General features: G+C 40.0%; 1 protein-coding gene across 2 annotated transcripts in view; it reads right to left on the minus strand.

The window, feature by feature from the left end:
• aspdh (aspartate dehydrogenase domain containing) overlaps window positions 1-22,262 on the minus strand; it is a 68,569-nt gene that overhangs the window by 36,953 nt on the left and 9,354 nt on the right. The gene's annotated exons all lie outside the window — the stretch shown is intronic.

Here is a 22,262-nt window from a genome sequence, read left to right on the forward strand (position 1 = left end):
GGGGAAGTAATTGAAAAACAAGTCTTTTAGCTTAATTGTTTTGAACCAGTGAAATATACAAAGTGGCTATGTATTTTCTTCCTTTTGATTCTAGTGCAACTTATAACGTTTTTAGAAAATTGTATATTTATTTTCTTACTATTAGTTTAAAACTTAGAGGGGGGAGTGAAAATAGTTTTTAGTTATGGCTGTGTCGTGATCTTATAACTTAGTTTGGTTTGAGGGGGCTGGGGGTGAATATCATTTTAGTTATGGCTGTGCAGTAAAGATAAGTGCTTATCAAGTAAAGACGCTTGTCGTGAACTTATAACTTAGAGGGGAAAGTGAAAATCGTTTTTAGTTATGGCTGTGTCGTGATCTTATAACTTAGTTTGGTTTGGGGGGGCTGGGGGTTGTCATCAATACTAATAAAAGGCAAAGCCCTCACTGACTCACTCACTCACTCACTCACTCAATCACTGACTCATCACTAATTCTCCAACTTCCCGTGTAGGTAGAAAGCTGACATTTGGCAGGCTTATTCCTTACAGCTTACTTACAAAAGTTAAGCAGGTTTCATTTTGAAATTCTACACGTAACGGTCATAATGGTCGATAACAGTTGACAACGTCCGCCATGTTGAACTTTCTTATTTATGGCCCCATCTTCACGAAATTTGGTAGGCGGCTTCCCTGCGCTAAACGAAACCAATGTACATTCTTATTTCGGTGGTCTTGATAAATTTCAGTCGGGTTTTAGAACAAATCACAGCACAGAAACTGCACTCGTTAAAGTAGTAAATGATTTGCGAGTGAATGCAGACAGAGGCCATTTATCTGTTCTCATCTTAGATCTGAGTGCTGCATTTGACACCATTGATCACAACATTCTTAGAAATCACCTTAGTCAATGGGTGGGTCTCTCTGGCACGGTCTTAAATTGGTTTGAATCCTACCTGACACGGACAAAATTTTTTGTTAGTTGTGGGAATTACAACTCGAAGACACATGATATCCAATATGGTGTTCCACAAGGCTCTATCCTGGGTCCGCTGTTATTCTCAATCTACATGCTTCCGTTAGGTCAGATTATCTCAGGGCACAACGTAAGCTACCACAGCTATGCTGATGACACACAGCTGTACTTATCAATAGCACCTGATGACCCCGATTCTACTGATTCACTAACACAATGTCTGACTTGTATCTCAGAATGGATGAATAGTAACTTTCTCAAGTTAAATAAAGAGAAAACTGAAATCTTAGTGATTAGCAATAATGGATACAATGAGGCTATTAAAAAAAAACTGGATACATTAGGATTAAAAATCAAGACGGAGGTAAAAAGCTTAGGGGTAATTGTTGACTGTAATCTGAATTTTAAATTGCTATTAATCAGATCATTAGGACAGCATTTTTTCACTTAAGAAACATAAGTAAAGTTAGACCTCTTATATCACTGAAAGATGCTGAGAAATTAGTTCACGCGTTTGTTTTCAGTTGACTAGATTACTGTAACGCACTCCTCTCAGGACTACCCAAAAAAGACATAAATCGTTTGCAACTAGTGCAGAATGCAGCTGCTAGAATCCTAACTAGGAAAAGAAAATCCGAACACATTTCTCCAGTTTTGATGTCACTACACTGGTTACCAGTGTCATTCAGGATTGACTTTAAAATTCCACTTATGGTTTATAAAGCCTTAAATAATCTCGCCCCCATCGTATATATCGGAATGTCTGACATCTTATATTCCAAATCGTAACCTTAGATTCTCAAATGAGTGTCTCCTTAGAATTCCAAGAACAAAACTTAAAAGAAGTGGTGAGGCGGCCTTCTGCTGCTATGCACCTAAAATCTGGAATAGCCTGCCAATTGGAATTCGCCAGGCTGATACAGTAGAGCACTTTAAAACACTGCTGAAAACATATTACTGTAACATGGCCTTTCTATAACTTCAATTTAACTTAATTTAACTTAATCCTGATACTCTATATGTTCAATATCCTCATAATAACTATTCATGGTGGCTCTAAAATCCGTACTTACCCCTACTCTCTTTTCTGTTTCTTTTTCCGGTTTCTTTGTGGTGGTGGCCTGCGCCACCTCCACCTACTCAAAGCTTTATGATGCTCCAACAATGGATGGATTAAAAGGCAGAATTCTACATGACCATCTTCATCAAGCCCTTCCGCGAGAACCCTAAATCCAAAGAGGACTGTTTCATTTATGTTAGGTAGAATGCCCAGAGGGGACTGGGCAGTCTCACGGTCTGGAATCCCTACAGATTTTATTTTTTCTCCAGCCGTCTGGAGTTTTTTTGTTTTTTCTGTCCCCCTTGGCCATTGAACCTTACTCTTATTCGATGTTAATAAATGTTGATTTTTTTTTTTTTCTTATTGTGTCTTTTATTTTTCTATTCTTTATTATGTAAAGCACTTTGAGCTACTGTTTGTATGAAAATGTGCTATATAAATAAATGTTGTTGTTGTTGTATGATGCCACTGTCAGCCGCCATATTGAACTTTCCAACGTCACTAATTCTCCAACTTCCCGTGTAGGTAGAAGGCTGAAATTTGGCATGCTCATTCCTTACAGCTTACTTACAAAAGTTAAGCAGGTTTCATTTCGAAATTCTACGCGTAACGGTCATAACGGTCAACAACGTTCACCATGTTGAACTTTCTTATTTATGGCCCCATCTTCACGAAATTTGGTAGGCGGCTTCCCTGCGCTAACCGAAACCAATGTACGTACTTATTTCGTGGTATGACGCCACTGTCAGCCGCCATATTGTACTTTCCAACATCACTAATTCTCCAAATTCCCGTGTAGGTAGAAGGCTGAAATTTGGTACTTATTTCGGTGGTATGATGCCACTGTCAGTCGCCATATTGAACTTTTCAACAGTCTTTGTTACTTATGGGCCCATATTCAAGAAATTTGGTACGCGGGTTCCCAACACTAACTGAATCCTACCTATGTACATATATACGTGCATAGCCTGCAGCTCAGTCACCGTGTGAGGCGGCATTGGGTCCCCCATCCCAACGCCTCCCACGTTGTTGGCTGCCTGCCTATATAAGGCCGTCCGTCGCTCCAGTCTCTACATTCCCTTCCTTGCTTCGCCACGGGATTCACGTCTCCCTGCTGATAACTACAGCCTTTTTATTTAATCCACGGCTTCTCCACTGTTTTATTGTTCATTTATTACGATTATAGTTATTGTGTAGGTATTTTAGACTTACTTTACATTGTTCAGGTACCCATTTCCTTTATCATTCCAACCGTACCCGCATTAACATGTCTATCAAGGTTATCACTATCGATCAAAGAACTGTCTCTTACCGAGTAGTTTCCATGCCCGGAGATGGCACCTATCTTTTTCATTCTCTTTGTTACATATTGCACGGCCATGTCAGGCTCACTTTTGATATCTGGAGAAACATTGTGTCTTGTGTATTGAATGACTGGGACAGGTTCAGGGTGTGGACTTGATGACGGTACAGGAGATAATTATACTACACAGGAGCACTATAAGAGTGAAATGCTTAAGCCCTTCACCTATGCATCTGCATGTGGGTTGATGGCTGCCGCTGAATTATTCGGTTGTCGCTTTCAAGTGTACCAAAATAGCCAAATATTTTACACCATTGGACAACCGCCAATGCCTCTTAAACATCTTAGATTCACAGCTGACGATTTCAATAGTGGACACTTTGATGTTTATGAATGTTTAAACTCTCAAAAGCTGGATGTGAAGTTATCAATGATACTGGTTGTATACTTACAACGCTTGACAGATGCTGAATGTCATTTCAACACAAGTCCTACAAATACTGTCGTATTACTATTACTACTCGTAATTGAAACAAACCATGAAACTCAAATCGTTTTATGACAGCAGCAATCCAAGCTGTGAGATTTGAAACAAGATTACTGTTCACATGGCCAGCTGTAAGTTGCATGCTTAAGAGTAAGCTCAGCGCACAGCTTGGTCATATTACAACCGGAGGGCCGAACTCACAATGTGGTATACAAAGAGATCCTTAACAAATAATTATTGGTATATTTTCCCTCAGTTTAAAAAAGGTTTAATTGTCTTCTTAATAAAACTTTTAAGGCAGTACTTCGCTGCGAAGCTCGGGTATTTTGCTATATATATATATATATATATATATATAGTAGATATAGATATAATATGTGTGTATATGTGTGTGTATATATATATATATACTGTATATATAGATATATAGATATAATGCATGTGTATGTGTATATATATATAGATATACAGAGAGATAGATATAGATATATATAGATATAGATATATATATATACTGTATATATAATGTGTGCTGTGGTGGGTTGGCACCCTGCCCAGGATTGGTTCCTGCCTTGTGCCCTGTGTTGGCTGGGATTGGCTCCAGCAGACCCCCGTGACCCTGTATTCGGATTCAGCGGGTTAGAAAATGGATGGATATAATGTGTGTGTGTATGTACAGTACAGGCCAAAAGTTTGTACACACCTCCTCATTCAATCTGTTTTCTTTATTTTCATGACCATTTACATTGGTAGATTCTCACTGAAGGCATCAAAACTATGAATGAACACATGTGGAGTTATGTACTTAACAAAAAAAGGTGAAATAACTGAAAACATGTTTTATATTCTAGTTTCTTCAAAATAGCCACCCTTTGCTCTGATAACTGCTTTGCACACTCTTGGCATTCTCTCAATGAGCTTCAACAGGTAGTCACCTGAAATGGTTTTCACTTCACAGGTGTGCCTTATCAGGGTTATTTAGTGGAATTTCTTGCTTTATCAATGGGATTGGGGCCAGCAGTTGTGTTGTGCAGAAGTCAGGTTAGTTGGACGATCATTTATTTTTCAACAGGACAATGACCCCAAACACACCTCCAGGCTGTGTAAGGGCTATTTGACCAAGAAGGAGAGTGATGGAGTGCTGTAAATGGTCATGAAAATAAAGAAAACACATTGAATGAGGAGGTGTGTCCAAACTTTTGGCCTGTACTGTATGTATGTGTGTATATATATATATATGTATATATATATATATATATATATATATATATATATATATATGACAGCAACACTCATAACAGTGACAAAACAATTACATTGATGATCATGTTACGTTATTTTCAAGATGTTTCCTTTTCTTTTTCATTACTTCTAATGACTTACTTTACTTTCATTACTTCTCCGCCGCGAATCACGGGTATTTTGCTATCGTATTAATAATGCAGTACACTATCGTTGCCCATTTTTCCTTTGATAAGAACGGAGGAGCAGACAGCGCGTGCCTTTCTCTTTCTTGTCTTTATTGAACAACAGCTAACAAAAATGTGCAAGGCATTACCAATCAAATCACCAGGGGCCTCATGTTTAACGCCGTGCGTAGAACTCGCACTATAACATGGCGTAAGCACAAAAGCCGAAATGTGTTTACGCACAGAAAAATCCAGATGCAGGAATCTGTGCGTACTCCAACTTCCACGTTCTTCCACTACATAAATCCCGATCAGCGTGAAAACTAACGCTTGTGCACGCGCATCATGTAACGCCCCAAATCCTCCCAGAATTATGCCTATTTGAATATGCAAATCAATATAAATCGCCCTTAAGCGCAGCCTTCTGTGAAAAGACAATGGGAAAAGCACGGGGGAAAATATAAGAATTTCAGCAAATACCAAGTGGAGGCAAATGAAAAACATACTATTTGTTCAAATAAACCGTGGTATAATCAACAAAAGGAAGTTGATCGAGTGACATAGCGTGTTGGAGAAACTTGAAAGCTCACATTCACAAATCGCACAGTGCCGGAAATAAAAAAGAAGTCACATATCAAAGTCGCCGTGAAACGCCGAGTTGTAAGCCCACTGTTTGAGTGTCATATGAAAGCTTATTAGGGTACAGAGAAAAAAGGCACACAGTGAGGAAAAAGCACGAAATGTCAACTTCAATCTCGACATTTCCACTTTAATCACGTAGTTTATTTTGTCATTAAAGTAGAACATCATAAACTTCATCTTAAAATCGTTTAATTAACCAGTTTCTCAAATCACATTGTAATTAAAGTAGCACGTTAAATGCTTTGTTTTGTATTTGATCTTCTATGTGCTCTATGTGTGTGAATCACTACTTGCTTTTAAAACTGGCTCTCTTCCTCCAACTGGACACAGAATCAATTACATTCGTAATATTACAGTTCTCTGAATAACTAAAATACTGAGATGTATACGTGATATCATTTTCATGATGATAGGAGTTAAAGCACGTTATTAGACATGTGTTTCACTTCGATGAAATAATTTATTGCAGCAGTACAATAAGGGGCGGCTCTAGGCTTGTGGTGGCACTGGGCAGAGGAAGAATCGGTGGCTCCTTCGCCCGCCGTCAGTAAGGTAGCTTATGCACAGTGGATGGCTATGTCCGTTGCAGACACTGATAGCTGCCTCGTGCTCATGACACAAGCATTTAACTTTTGCCGAAATTTGTTGCTGTGTTTTTAGCTGTGTTGTTATTTTCTCTTTCTGTTTTATATTCAATATATATTGGCGTAGCCGTCACTGCAGTCAGTGCTTTTCTTTCCCCAAGTAACCGATCGCCATACAATCAGCTCTGTAATAGACGTTAAGCCATCTGTAAGCTTAGCCGATTCTTCAAAACGTTTCAAGAACATTGAAATATCTTCGTAGTACATGTTTAATTATTCTATCCTTAACGACACTCCCAGTGAAGAATATAGATTATTTAAATGAAGTTAAACTTTTATCTGTATAATTTAATTAACATATTTTGCTGAATTTCACCTTATAAATGATATCGTTTCTGTTTCTAAACCGCGAGGTCCGTACAGGAAAGGCTTTAAAACATTTTGCAGTGGCTGAGACAGCGTGTCCTTGAAGCTGTATACCAATAATTCCCTTTCCGATCAGCTGCTGCTGTGATTCACACTCAGATACAGTGATATAAATACTCTGAGTGGTGCAGTGAGAGAAATATTGAAAAAGATGATCCGCTGTGGCAACTCCTAACAAGAGGAGCTGAAAGAAGAAGAAGAAGAAGTGAGAGTAACAACGCTAAAGCAGTTATGGTATTTGGAATACTATGGCTGTTCCCTCTACCATTATATTGCTACAAGTTAATTACAATCAGATGCATTACACTAATAAACAATATGCAGTTAGTTTCGGTGTATTTATAAAGCCGCGTCAGGAAAATAAGGTGTAACCACACAGGAACAGTAGCACTGCTTTGACGCTGGGTGCCGCCAGTCTGCAAAACCGAGCGGAGAACTTGCGTACGACAAGGTATGAGGTACCGTGGAAAAGTGCGTGGATTTACGCCAAGTGTAGGTTTTATACATCACAATTTGAACGTGGAAAAGATCTTACGCAATGTTTCTGTGCGTACGCACCGTTTATACATGAGGCCCCAGGTGTCAACCCACAATCAGACATCAATAGCTGAACTGAAATGTACACTTATACTGATATATAACAATTCCTCCCCTCTAAAAATTAGAAGTAATTAACTTATTCTCTTTTTTTTTCTGAAGAAATCAAAACATTGAATTCTATCATTACATTTAATTTTCAATTAGTCTCTGTAGAGGCTTGCGTATGCGAATTGGGTAACGTCTCTCTTCACAGGGTAATTTTTCTTGAATTGTTACAGCAGTGTTAGCCTCTGCAGAAGGTGATGGAGATAATGCACATGGGCTCTGTATTTGTGCTGCTTGAGGAGATGGTAAGTGCTCTGGACAGTTGATAGGAGCAACAGCAGGGGAGTCAACAGGCAGTGTGGGTATCTCTTCAGCTCTAACCAACCCTGATTTTCTCAACTGGTCGACATGACGTCGCCATATGACACCTTGAGTAGCCTCTACCTTATATGACAAAGGACCAGTTTGCTCTTTGACTAATGCAGGAAGCCATTTCTGATCTCCTCTGTAGGTCCTGGCAAGAACTGATTGTCTAATGGCAAAGCTACGTGTAACCTTGTCTGTTGCTTTATGGCCTTGTTTGATTTGTCTGTCTTGCACAGTCTGCTTAATATTTGGTTGCAGCAGGTCTAATCTAGAGCGAAGAGGACGCCCAAAGAACAACATAGCTGGAGTCTGGTTAGTTGTAGCATGGATGGAATTCCGATATGCAAATAAGAAGTTGGACAATTTTTGCTGAAGGGTCAGCTTCTCATTTGTCATTACTCGAAGGGCTCGTTTCAAACTTTGCACAAACCTCTCTGCCTGGCCATTTGTAGCTGGATGCCATGGGGCAGATGTAATGTGCCATATGCCATTTTTCTGGAGCAATACCTGGAAATCTGTTGCTGTGAACTGGGGTCCGTTGTCACTCACTAGTTGTTGTGGAACTCCAGTTCTAGCAAATAAATCCCTTAGTACTTCAATAGTGTGAGAAGTAGTGGTGGAGCTCATGGTGAAAACCTCTGGCCATTTAGAGCATGCGTCGACTACCACCAGGAAAGTTGTACCCATGAATGGTCCTGCAAAGTCGATATGAAGCCGCTGCCAAGGTAATGTAGGCCATTCCCATGGGTGAAGTGGTGCACGTTCTGGCTCATTCTGAACCATCTGGCAGCCACTACATTGCTGCGCTATTTTCTCGATGTCTTCATCAATGCCTGGCCACCACACAAAACCTCTGGCAAGTGCCTTCATTTTCACCACACCTAGATGTCCCTTGTGAAGCTCTTCTAATACTCTGTGTCTTAGTTTAGTGGGTACAATGGTTCTTAACCCCTACATCACACATCCAGCATTTAAGGCAATTTCATCACCTCTCGAGTAATATGCAGCCAGCAGGAATTTGTGCTGGGCTGTCCAGCCATTCAGTGTGGCAGCATACACCTGAGACAGGATCTTGTCATGTTTTGTTTCTGTTTTCACCATGTCTGCCGTGACGGGCAGACTTTCAATCTGGCTGATGGAGATCATATCTATTGTTTCCTCATCTCCAAACTCATCTTTTTCAGCTTCCAGTGGCAGTCGTGACAACCCATCTGCATTTGCATGGCAGGCTGTACTTTTGTACTCAATCTTGTACCTGTGTCCACCTAAAAACAATGCCCAGCGCTGCATTCGGGCAGCAGCTGTGGCAGGAACTCCTTTCTGCGGGCTGAAAATTGAGGTTAGCTGTTGGTGGTCTGTGACAAGGATGAATTCCCTACCAAAAAGATACTGGTTGAACCTTTTTACACCCCACAATAGACTCAATGCCTCCCTATCAATCTGGGCATAATTCTTCTCAGCTGCAGACAATGAGCGTGATGCAAAAACTATAGGCCTCTCACTGCCATCTTCCATAACATGAGACGTCACTGCTCCAATGCCGTATGGAGAAGCATCACAAGCCAGCTTGATTGGAAGGGACAAATTAAAGTAGGTTAGGACTGTGTCAGATGTCACCAGTCTCTTTGCATCTTGGAATGAATTTTCACACTCTTTGGACCATTTCCACTGTTTTCCAGCTTGTAATAGCTCATTGAGTGGATATAGCACAGTTGCCAGGTTTGGAAGAAACTTATAATAATTCACAAACCCCAGGAAGGATCTAAGCTGTGAAATATTTTGTGGTTGCGGTGCCATCAATACAGCCTGAATCTTGTCCTGATATTTGTGCAAACCTTGGGCGTATATGGTGTGCCCGCAATACCTGACACTGGGCTTCAGGAACTCGCATTTGCCTCGCCTGGCTCTTAGTCCATACTCTTCTAACCTTTTCAGAACCTTTTTTAGGTTTTCTAAATGCTCTTCATCTGTCGCTCCAGTGACAATAATGTCGTCTAAATAGCACTGGACGCCTTGCACAGACTGAAGGATCTGATCCATTGCTGTTTGCCAAATAGCTGGGGCAGAAGCTACCCCAAACAACAGCCTGTTGTAACGATAAAGATCCTTTATTGTATTAATGGTCAGGAACACTTTAGAGTCTTCCTCTACTTCCATCTGGAGGTATGCATCTGCTAAATCTAACTTTGAAAAACGCTGACCACCCGACAAACTGGCAAAAATGTCCTCAATTCTCAGCAGAGGATACTGTTCAGCTTGGAGCACAGGATTAATGGAGACCTTAAAGTCCCCGCAGAGCCTGACTGTACCATTTATCTTTACTATTGGGACAACTGGGGTTGCCCAAGGACTCCAGTCTACTGTAGAAAGTATGCCGTTTGCCTTCAACCTATCCAATTCCTTTTCAACCAGGGGTTGGATGGCATAGGGTACTGCACGTGCCTTGTGGAACCGTGGGGTTGCACCACTCTTAAGTACAATTTTAGCTCTAATGTGCTGAAGAGTCCCAATGCCACTCTTAAATACCGGGGCGGAATTTCTTAATATTAGCTCTAGGTTCTTTTCTGTAGTCTGTTGCACAACAGGCAAAGCACAAAGGCTTTTAATCTCTCTCCAGTCAACTCCCATCTTTCTTAACCACTCACGACCCAATAATGGTGCACCTCCATTTTGTATTATGTGTAAATCAAGTACCTCTCTCCTTCCATTATACTCTACTGTCACATGCAGCACTCCAATAGGCATAACCTTTTCACCTGTGTATGTTCTGAGAAGAACAGAAGAGGGGTTCAGCTTCTCCTTCTTGAAATACACCTTGTAATCTTTCAGTGACATAACTGAAACAGCTGAGCCAGTGTCCAATTCCATTTTTACCACCTGGCCATCTATCTTGGGGGTGAGCCAGATTGCCTGCTTGTCTTTTCCACTAAGGCTAAATAATTCCAGACTTGCTAATGCATCTTCACTATCAATGTCAGATACTTCTGCAACATTATGCACATTTTTCTTGTGTTCCGCACTAAACTTTGCCTTTCCACTATGACAAACTTTTTGAATATGGCCCGTTATGTGGTACTGTCTGCACTATTCATTTTTAAATCGGCACTGTGAGGGAAGATGGGAGTCGCGTCCACAGCGATAGCAGGGCCTTTTATGTACTTTGTTTATCTTGGCTGCCGCCATTTTATTCACGCTGCTCGTATTCACTCCTCTTTGTAGTTCAAGTGCATCTTTAGCTGCAGTTTCCATTGAAATAGCAATTTCTACTGCTCGTTTAAATGTCAAATCTGCCTCAGTTAACAGCCTCTTCTGGATTCCCTCTTGAAGGATTCCACAAACCAAACGATCACGCAATGCATCACCAAACTGACAATATTCTGATAACTTTTTCAGTTCTGCCACATAAGCCGCAATTGTCTCTCCCTCACTCTGATTACGCTTATGGAATCTGAAACATTCTGCGATCAGTAATGGCTTTGGTGACAAATGATCCCGCATTACACGGACTAAGTCGTTAAAACTTTTCTCAGCGGGTTTGTCTGGGGCAGTTAAACTACGGAGGAGGCCATAAGCTTTCCCTCCCATGGCACTCAGTAGCACAGGATCGTGTTTTTCAGCTGGAATATCATTTGCAGCGAAATACTGTTGCAGCCTTTCAACATACATATTCCAATCTTCCGTGGAACTATCAAAAACATCTATCTTTCTGATGTACGGCATGTTTGCAACTTATCGTACTCACGTTGCACTATCGCGTCAGGTCCTTGCTTTTCTGCTTACTCGGTGCGGTTCTCGCTGCTGTTATTCAGTGTCACAGTGCTCAAAATTAATTTCTTGATCTCGTCGCCACTGTCATGTATTAATAATACAGTACACTATCGTTGCCCATTTTTCCTTTGATAAGAATGGACGAGCAGACAGCGCGTGCCTTTCTCTTTCTTGTCTTTATTGAACAACAACTAACAAAAATGTGCAAGGCATTACCAATCAAATCACCAGGTGTCAACCCACAATCAGGCATCAATAGCTGAACTGAAATGTACACTTATACTGATATATAACAGGGGTGAATATCATTTAGTTATGGCTGTGCAGGAAAGATAAGTGTTTATCAAATAAAGACACTTGTTGTGAACTTATAACTTAGAGGGGGAGTGAAAATCGTTTTTAGTTATGGCTGTGTCGTGATCTTAGTTTGGTTTGAGGGGGCTGGGGGTGAACATCATTTTAGTTATGGCTGGGCAGGAAAGATAAGTGCTTATCAAATAAAGACGCATGGCGTGAACTTATAACTTAGAGCAGAGAGTCCCTATCTTTTTTGAAAATTGTATATTTATTTTCTTGTATGTGGGTTGGGTTTTTAGTGGGGTGTGTTTTTGCTGTTTATCTTTGTCCTGAATACGTTGTGGTTGTCAGCTTGTTGAAGTAAGAAGGAAAGTGAATAAAAACCATTGATTAGTTCTTTTATTTGATAATTTACTACAACTTCCCCATCTGGGAAGGAATATTACAGTATATTTATTTTCTTACTATTAGTTTATAACTTAGAGCGGGTGTGTGAATATTTTATAGCGTTTTTATGTAGTCGCACATATGCGTGGCTTTGCATGCAGGATAAGTGTATATTTAATTAATTAATATTAATTTTGAATCTAATGTTTATAAAATGAGGTCGTGTGTGTCGTGAGTTTATAAGCGCGGGGGTGTGAATATTTTCAGAAAGTTACACATAGCTATGACTGCAAGATAAGTGTATATTTAATTTCTTAATATTAATTTTGAACCTAGTGTTTATAAAATAAACCCACGTGTCCTAAGTTTATAGCTTATAAATACATTGTCATACTTTTATAGTTTCATATTTACATAAATTATATTTTCATATTTTTTATATTTTCATAAATCATATTGGGGCGGAGCTTAACTTCATCAATCATATTTGGGGCGGGGCTTAAAGTCATCAATCAAACTAACACCTATTTTGACAGTTGCTGTCTATATATACTACTGATGGTCTACCATCCGCCTTACATTAGCAGGGAGAATGAACATTGTTAAGATGACCATCTTTCCCAAGCTTCTCTTCCTATTTCAAAGCATCCCCATATACATTAAAAATCATTTTTTAAGAAATTAGACTCAATCATAACTTCATTTTTTTGGATTTTGAAACATCTGTGCATCCAAAGGGTGTACAAACCTAAAGCAGAAAGGAGCGTGGCACTACCTAGCTTTCAATTTTAGTACTAGGTGGAATATATGCAGGCTATAAATATCTGGACATAGACACTAATTGATTAATATACACAAGCCTGGTATGCAATGGAAATCAAATCTTGCATTACTTCTTTATATTTCATGCTCTGTACCCCAGTTAATACAAATTACCCTCAATACACTAATAATCCAATTGCTCTTCATTCTTTTAGAATATGGAATCAATGTAGGAAGCTCTTTAAGACAGAAAAGTTTTTATCTGTTGCACATCCACATGATAACCACCTTTTTCCACCCTCTCAAACTTATTCAGTATTTAATGTCTGGAAAGTAACGAGGACTAAAACACTCAGAGACTTGTACACAGATAAAGTATTTGCATCCTACGAACAATTACGCTTTGTGACCGATAGGGGGCAGTATCGCTCCCTTGAACCCCTGTCCAAGACTCCAGACACCAGGTAAAAGTCCAAAAGTTGACTTTATTTCTACAGCACAGTGCACAAAGCACCCTCTCCTCCACTATACTCATTAAATTATACAATACACTACTATAAACCAATCCTCCACTCCCAGACGCGTTGCCACCCTTCCACCCAGCTCAGCTCATCGTCTGGGGTCTCCCACAATCCTTTTATAGTCCCTGACCCAGAAGTGTTCCAATCCCCAGTCCATGAGATCTTCTATCACTTCCGGGTCAGATCAAAAGTCCTTTTCTTCACCCCGGAAGTGCATCATTTCTGCTTTCGCTCTGCCTATGACGCACTTCCGGGTTATAGGGCACATATGACTCTTTGCTCCTCCCTGCAGCTCCCTCTTGCGGCCCCTGGGTTATCCAGAAGGGCTGTGGATGAAAACTCCATTATCCAAGATTCCCTGCTGGTCTTCGGGGCACCTCCATGCTGCAGGGAGGGCTCCATCTGGCGGCCTGGGGGTATTGGCCGGGCCATAGACCACAGCTTCAAATTCAACTTCTCATCAACACAATTCTTCCACCACCTTTCAAGCTGGAAAAAATAGCTGCTTAACAGAACCTGCCCAATTTTCCTCACCACCCACCTAGTTCTAATGCCGAAGAAATATTGATCAGTCTTGAAGACTCAGATTGCATCTCTACATTTTTTAAAAATATTTTATAAAAGTCCTTTTCTTTCACAGACCCCAGAGTACCTTGGGGAAAAGATTTGTCACTTAATAATTCAGAAAAGGAGTGGAAGGCAGTCATGCACATAATACACTCTAGCTCCATATATGCAAAGCCTTCAATCATACAACATAAAATCTTTCATCGAGTGCATTTATCTTATTTAAAACTTTTCAAAATGTTTCCAGGGCAAGATTCAACTTGTGAATGTTGCAATTTAGCTCCAAAAAAAATCTTTGCGTGCCTATCAGACAGCCTTGGTGTCACAATCACTCCTGTTTCTTTAATAGCTGTTCTTGGGGTACATCCAGATGGGCTTAAAGTGGAGAAGGACAACCAAACTTTAATTTCCTTTACTACACTACTAGCATGTATACTTATCTTACTCAACTGGGAGAATCCCACCCCACCACTTTCAAGTTAGTGGGTAACTGATGTTCTGGGCCCTATAGCCCTACATTCTTTTGTGGATTAAAATAATGTTTAAAATAAATGCATTTTCTTTACTTAGGTATTTCATAACATAGAATTTGTATGGCAATGTACTAAACTGCATGTATTAAATGTAAAAGTATGTTTCTGACTTACATGTATAAGTAAGTCAGAGAAAAAACATGGAAGATTCTCCTGGTCAGTGGTGGTTTGTAATGTGCCCCCCAATATAAAAACTATACTTAAATTAATTAGATAATGAGAAATAATCATGAAATAAATTGCACAACATGCCTAGTTTCAATGCATGTCAACAACCATCCAAAATTCTGTGTGAATACCTGTATATTCTGGGTGAAAGGTGCCAGCTAAATAAGAGTATATGTAAGTACTTGAGATTTTGGCAAGCAGGTGACCTCAGGTTACCCTTGAATCAGCTGCTTTCACATTTTTCCAGGGACTCTGCTCTCTGAGTCCCGGACGCTTACACACTTATTGGCAGTGTATTGTTTTAAGTTTTTTTTAATCTAATGTGATTGGACAATAGTCGACACATTTTTTCATGGTCATGTCAATGGTTCACAGTTTACACTTGCAACTAAGCTAACTACAGACGAGTGAGTGTGATTTTAGTGAGATGGAAACTTCAAGTGGAACTTCAGTAATCAAAGAAAATTCCATTATTTCATTAATGAAACACTCCTTCATAAATCATTCACTTGAAGAAAAAAAAGAAGAAAAACGAGACTGGACTGGACCAACCTGACTTAAGGATTCAACCAACAGGCAAGTGATTGAGGATGAGCTTACACTTTTTCCTGCTATTGTTAATGCAAACAGAGTTGACTAACTGAATGCGGTATAAGTAATGCCTTTTTATGCTTTCCCTGTTTACTGTTTCAAAGTGTCATAAACCCAAGCATTGTGGACAACGACTAGGTTTTTTAAACCTAAAACGTCTTTCTAAAAAATGCAAGTGGCAAGAAAGTAACCTCAGTTATCTAGGCCAGTGTTTTTCAACCAGTGTTCAATTGTGCAGTGGTACACAGTGAAAGCTACCCAAGTGTGTCATGGAAATGATAGTCCAGAGCACTTGAGTCTGAACCCGAAAGGGACAACCTCCCCATGTGATCAAGACCTGTCTGAGGAGGACAGGACTACCTGGAGAAGCTGGCATAAAAGCAGCTCCATGATCGCTATGTTGCAGACGTGTCTCCAGGCTACTAGAGTCCATCTGCCCTGGGTGTGTGGTCACCAGTGAGTCTCTCAGGACCAGTGGAGAGTGGGCATATGAGTTGTCTCTGAGGCAGAGAGGGGCAGACAAAGGAACGAAGCAGCTTGGAGATGCCACCAAAGTGCTCACTAAGACGAATCCAGTAGAGAATTTTTACTTTTTATTTATAACAGGCAACAGATAAAGCCAAGCTAACTTAGATTGATGTTTTGTGTCATTTGCTTATGGTCCAGTGTGTATATACTTGTATATAACCATCACTTAGTGTTACTTTTCCTAAATCTATTGTAATATACACTCCTTTCATCACTCTTACTGCCATTATAATCAGGTTTATTTTTTGTTTTTTTGTCTGCATCTTTATGGCAGATTAAGGTTCTATTTGTATTTTGTAATAACGGAGAACCCAAATCTAGCATTTAATTTTACTTTCACGTTCTTTTTCTTAAGGTTATGTTTAATTCACATCTTGCTGTTATCCTTCTATATAAAAGCGGTCGGGATTGTCCTTCCGTCCCGTGAGTGCTATGCAGGCGCGGAGTTTCACACATGCCCTGTCCATTCTGCAATGCACGATGGGATTTGTAGTTTCATTTTTCCAGGTAAAAGATGATTTTCTACTCCAGACTGTGCGATATCTTCTTCTTCTTTCTTACTATATAAAAGTGGTCGGGATTGTCCTTCCATCCCGTGAGTGGAAAGCGTAGCGGTATTCCGCTTATCACAGACTTACTACTTTCAGCTTGCGGTATGAAGTGACATGATGTGAGCAGAGTTCTGGTGCTCCCATCATTCCCTTGCTTTTCTGCGCGATGTGCTGGAAAAATAGGCAAAATTATGTCTCTGGAAATAATTAATGTTGATGGAGTACAAATGCCTCACCGCATAGTAAATATCAGGGGGTTCAAAAGGGCGACCTCAATATAGAAAAAAAGTTTACATTTCATCACAAAAATAATAGAAACTATGAGTATTAAAGTAATACCGCTCAAATGCAATATAACCAAATTAATGAGTTTGTATAAAATATCAAATTGATCTACATATTGAATTGCCTTAAGAAGTCCATCCATCCATCCATTTTCTAACCCGCTGAATCCGAATACAGGGTCACGGGGGTCTGCTGGAGCCAATCCCAGCCAACACAGGGCACAAGGCAGGAACCAACCCTGGGCAGGGTGCCAACCCACCGCAGGACACACACAAACACACCCACACACCAAGCACACACTAGGGCCAATTTAGAATCGCCAATCCACCTAACCTGCATGTCTTTGGATTGTGGGAGGAAACCGGAGCGCCCGGAGGAAACCCATGCAGACACGGGGAGAACATGCAAACTCCACGCAGGGAGGACCCGGGAAGCGAAGCCGGGTCTCCTAACTGCGAGGCAGCAGCGCTACCACTGCGCCACCGTGCCGCCCGCCTTAAGAAGTGGTCAACTTAAAAGTCGGTCGCCTTAAAAGGCGGGTCAGCCTAGTTGTTTACTATATTTTGTTTTGTGGAAATATTGTTTACAGCTGCTGTGTTGCTGCTGTGCAGGGATTGCCAGGAGTGTGTGGCATGTGACATCATCAGCATAACTGCACAATGCTGGGAACTTCCTGGTTATTTTTTTTAAACTAGAAATGCTGGTATGTGTAATTTTTGTTTGCAATTTCCAGATAAAGATTTGAATTAATGCTCTGGATCCTGACTATACTTTTTTATTATGATTTTTGGGTTTGTCATACAATAGGATTGTCTGCTGGTTACAAAGTAGTGTTTCTGATATATTACCACAATATGAAGGTTAATCTTAGATTGATCTTGAGGTTTCAATAGCAGCTTTGATTATTCTAACGTACATGTTGCTAGTCCTATGCTTCAATCTCCAAACTGGTGGACAGCCAGTTTAAAGCTAGGATCCCTCCCATTCCTTTAGCTGGGCTGCCTTCATTACTACTTAAGACTACCGTCTTCCACATGGTAGACATACCACCAGATGTCAGTTGTCAGAGCCTCATTAGTTTAAGGAATGTTGGATACCATGTAAGACGATGAGCTAGGAGAAGCTGTGTATTGCATTTCACTAATTTCGTATTCCACAGTGCTTACGCATGAAAAATAAAAATGCTACATATAGTCACACAATAGTGAGGACTGAAACTTAAAATTACACCTTGTTAAAATTACTTAAGAGTCATAGTGAATTGTTTAAGATCTATGACCATATAATGTTCAGAGTGATTAACCTCCTTATGTTTAATCTCAGAAACAATTTTTTTAACAAAAAGATGTTATTATGTGTAACAGAAACATGTTAACATTAAAACATCAACATAAATATAGCAGGAAAGGCATCTCTAGTGTCCATTACTGTACTGATACAGATTTAGAACTCATCCTTTGTGTCACCAATGTACATCCACAATTGGGACAGTAAACGCATGTTTTTGTGCACTTTTCTTATACAGTAGTATTTTTTTTGTGTTGCTCGCACATGTAAGGGTATAATGTTAGTGCCAGATCTGCACAGAGCAACATTCCAATTGTGTTATTGTAGGCTACCACAGTTCAAGGCTTAGTGACTTCCACATTTCCCCTGACATGAACATTGACATTTGCTGCATTTTGAACAATGCTAACGTCTTTCTTGTTCTTCTACTTGACCGTAGTCATTTTGCATTTTTTGACACAAAGCTATTTCCACCATGGTGAATCTTCATGGGAAAGAAAATTACCTGGCATATCACTTGGTATTACGATCTGTGTCAACATCTGTTAATTCACATTGTCATAACTATCACTTGATTCAACAAATGGTTCTGTTACAGTTGTTTTAAAACTGCCTTTACAGTTTTACAGCTTTTCATTTGTATGCCTTTGTGTTTTCTTATTGAAGGCTCTGAGCCACTCATAATTATTTAAAAGATACCACAGAGTGGCAAAATACATAGAAAAATTCATGATTATTTTTGCTGTATGATGTTATTTTATCCACAAGATGGCAGTAGAATAATGTCCTGAGCGTTATTCTGGTTTAATGCTTCCTATCTCATCAGTATCAGTTAACACAGGGTAAACACCAAGGAGGTCAATGACTTCTTATCATATCTGTGTGTCTGTCCTTACAAAACTACTTGGGTCCCACATATTCTTTAAGGACATTAATTGGGAAAGCTACATTTTTATTGAAATTTCTCAAATTGAAAGTGCTATAAAATATTTTTTTAATTTGAAAAGCTCCCATCTATAAAGCATTACAAATTTTCAAAATTATCTATTTAAAAAAGAGGAATATTCTGTGCAACCTCAATTGCAAATTAATTAACTCCTTCAGATTTACCTTGTGGGAAGTTATTCCAAACTGTGTATGTTGCTGATCAAGTGATTAAAATACCAGCAGAGTCATGCACAGTCAAGAATTTACTGTCATGTCAGCTGCTTGCACATGTGCGGGTGAATTTCAATGTACATTTTAATTCACCATCGGGTACGTATTAAAATAAGACTCAATGTTATATAAATAATTAGTAAATGGTTAGTGTATATATATATATATATATATATATATATATATATATATATATATATATATATATAGTGGGTACGGAAAGTATTCAGACCCTCTTCAATTTTTCACTCTTTGTTATATTGCAGCCATTTGCTAAAATCATTTAAATAAATTTTTTCCCTCATTAACGTACAGAACCCCATATTGACAGACAAAAAAAATAATTTTTGAAATTGTTGCAGATTTAAAAACTGAAATATCACATGGTCCTAAGTATTCAGACCCTTTGCTCAGTATTTAGTAGAAGCATCCTTTTGAGCTAACACAGCCATGAGTCTTCTTGGGAAAGATGAAACAAGTTTTTCACACCTGGATTTGGGGATCCTCTGCCATTCCTCCTTGCAGATACTCTTCAGTTCTGTCAGGCTGGATGGTAAACGTTGGTGGACAGCCATTTTTAGGTCTCTCCAGAGATGCTCAATTGGGTTTAAGTCAGGGCTCTGGCTGGGCCATTCAAGAACAGTCACAGAGTTGTTGTGAAGCTGCTCCTTCGTTATTTTAGCTGTGTGCTTAGGGTCATTGTCTTGTTGGAAGGTAAACCTTCGGCCCAGTCTGAGGTCCTTAGCACTCTGGAGAAGGTTTTTGTCCAGGATATCCCTGTACTTGGCCACATTCTTCTTTCCCTTGATTGCAACCAGTCGTCCTGTCCCTGCAGCTGAAAAACACCCCCACAGCATGATGCTGCCATCGCCATGCTTCACTGTGGGGACTGTATTGGACAAGTGATGAGCAGTGCCTGGTTGTCTCCACACATACCGCTTAGAATTAAGGCCAAAAAGTTCTATCTTGGTCTCATCAGACCAGAGAATCTTATTTCTCACCATCTCAGAGTCCTTCAGGTGTCTTTTAGCAAACTCCATGCGGGCTGTCATGTGTCTTGCACTGAGGAGAGGCTTCCGACAGGCCACTCTGCCATAAAGCCCTGACTGGTGGAGGGCTGCAGTGATGGTTGACTTTCTACAACTTTCTCCCATCTCCTGACTGCATCTCTGGAGCTCAGCCAAAGTGATCTTTGGGTTCTTCTTTACCTCTCTCACCAAGGCTCTTCTCCCCCGGTAGCTCAGCTTGGCCGGACGGCCAGCTCTAGGAAGGGTTCTGGTCATCCCAAACATCTTCCATTTAAGGATTATGGAGGCCACTGTGCTCTTGGGAACCTTAAGTGCAGCAGAATTTTTTTTGTAACCTTGGCCAGATCTGTGCCTTGCCACAATTCTGTCTCTGAGCTCTTCAGGCAGTTCCTTTGACCTCATGATTCTCATTTGCTCTGACATGCATTGTGAGCTGTAAGGTCTTATATAGACAGGTGTGTGGCTTTCCTAATCAAGTCCAATCAGTATAATCAAACACAGCTGTACTCAAATGAAGGTGATCTCAAGGATGATCAGAAAAAATGGAAAGCACCTGAGTTAAATATGAGTGTCACAGCAAAGGGTCTGAATACTTAGGACCATATGATATTTCAGTTTTTCTTTTTTAAAAAATCTGTAACAATTTCAAAAATTCTTTTTTGTCTGTCAATATGGGGTGCTGTGTGTACATTAATGAGGGAAAAAATTAATTTAAATGATTTTAGCAAATGGCTGCAATATAACAAAGAGTAAAAAGTTGAAGGGGGTCTGAATACTTTCCGTACCCACTGTATATATATATATATATATATATATATATATATATATATATATATATATATATATATTCTTGGGCTAAGGTGTCTGCATGGATACCAGGAGGGCAGGCTGGGATTTGCAGACCCAGTAGACAGCCATGCATTGTTCTATAGTTGCTGCAAGAGGGAGTTGCAGGCACAGATATTAAGGAACTTCCACCTGGCACAAAAGTGCTTCCAAACTGTAGTGCAGTAACACTGTAAGTGCTCCTGGGTCTGGAATCAAGGAAGCCACTTGACCTCATCCAGGTGAGTTGGAGTAAGGAGAGGAACTGACTTATCTTGAGGAGTGGAAGGAAGGAAGGATGAATTGTTTTTTAATTTTAAATTGATCTTTATTAAGAAACAAAGAATAGGAGGAATTGTGCGAGTGCTGTATTTGTGCATTACCTGTGAAGGTGTTTTTTAAAATAAATTTGTATTTGAATTGGGACTTGTGTTGGTGTAAGTGTGTTGGAGGGTTTGGGGGATCAGTAGTGCCAACTACAGGTATATATTGTCAAACACATGTGCATGCGAGGCAGCTAGAGGGCTTAAATAATAGTAATAAAATGGCAGACCAGGAGCTGCACTAACTCTATCTGTCCTCTGCAGACTATCTTCGGGAAATCCCACTAGGTGCCGGCGCTTTTGATGACGCCACGTTCGATACTGGTGCCATTGATGAAGTCACTTCCAGGTCCAAAGATGTCATTTCCAGTTCTGGTGCTCCGGGTGATGTTGCTTCCGGTCCCAGTGACATCACTTCCGGTTCAGGTCCAGATGACATCATTTCCTGTCATGACCTTTAAAACTGCCATTATACTCAACCTAAGTCAGTTCTGTTTTGGACATTGTACCATGCACAACTCATGGAAAAAATACCCATTTTTCAGCCAGAGATATTATACGGGTGTCTGTCCCAAACCTTTGATGTTTCCTGTGTCAAATTTTGACAATATATAGTAAGTGCTAAGAAGGATGAACAGGTTTCCCAACTAGAATGGAAGGTCATTTCTTGCCAGGCCAGGACCCGTAATGGAAGCACAGTGAGAGTGGAGACCCAGCCTGGCCAGGGCAGCTTGCTATCTTAATCCTGGTTAGGAACAAAGAATATTGGATGGACTTGGGGAAGGCACAGGTTGTAGTGTTCCTCTGACCTAAACCCAATTAGGACATCTGCAGTGAGTGGAAGGGGAGAAAGAATATAATTTTTTT

This window comes from Polypterus senegalus, chromosome 13, assembly GCF_016835505.1.
Source record: "Polypterus senegalus isolate Bchr_013 chromosome 13, ASM1683550v1, whole genome shotgun sequence".
Lineage (NCBI taxonomy): Eukaryota > Metazoa > Chordata > Cladistia > Polypteriformes > Polypteridae > Polypterus > Polypterus senegalus.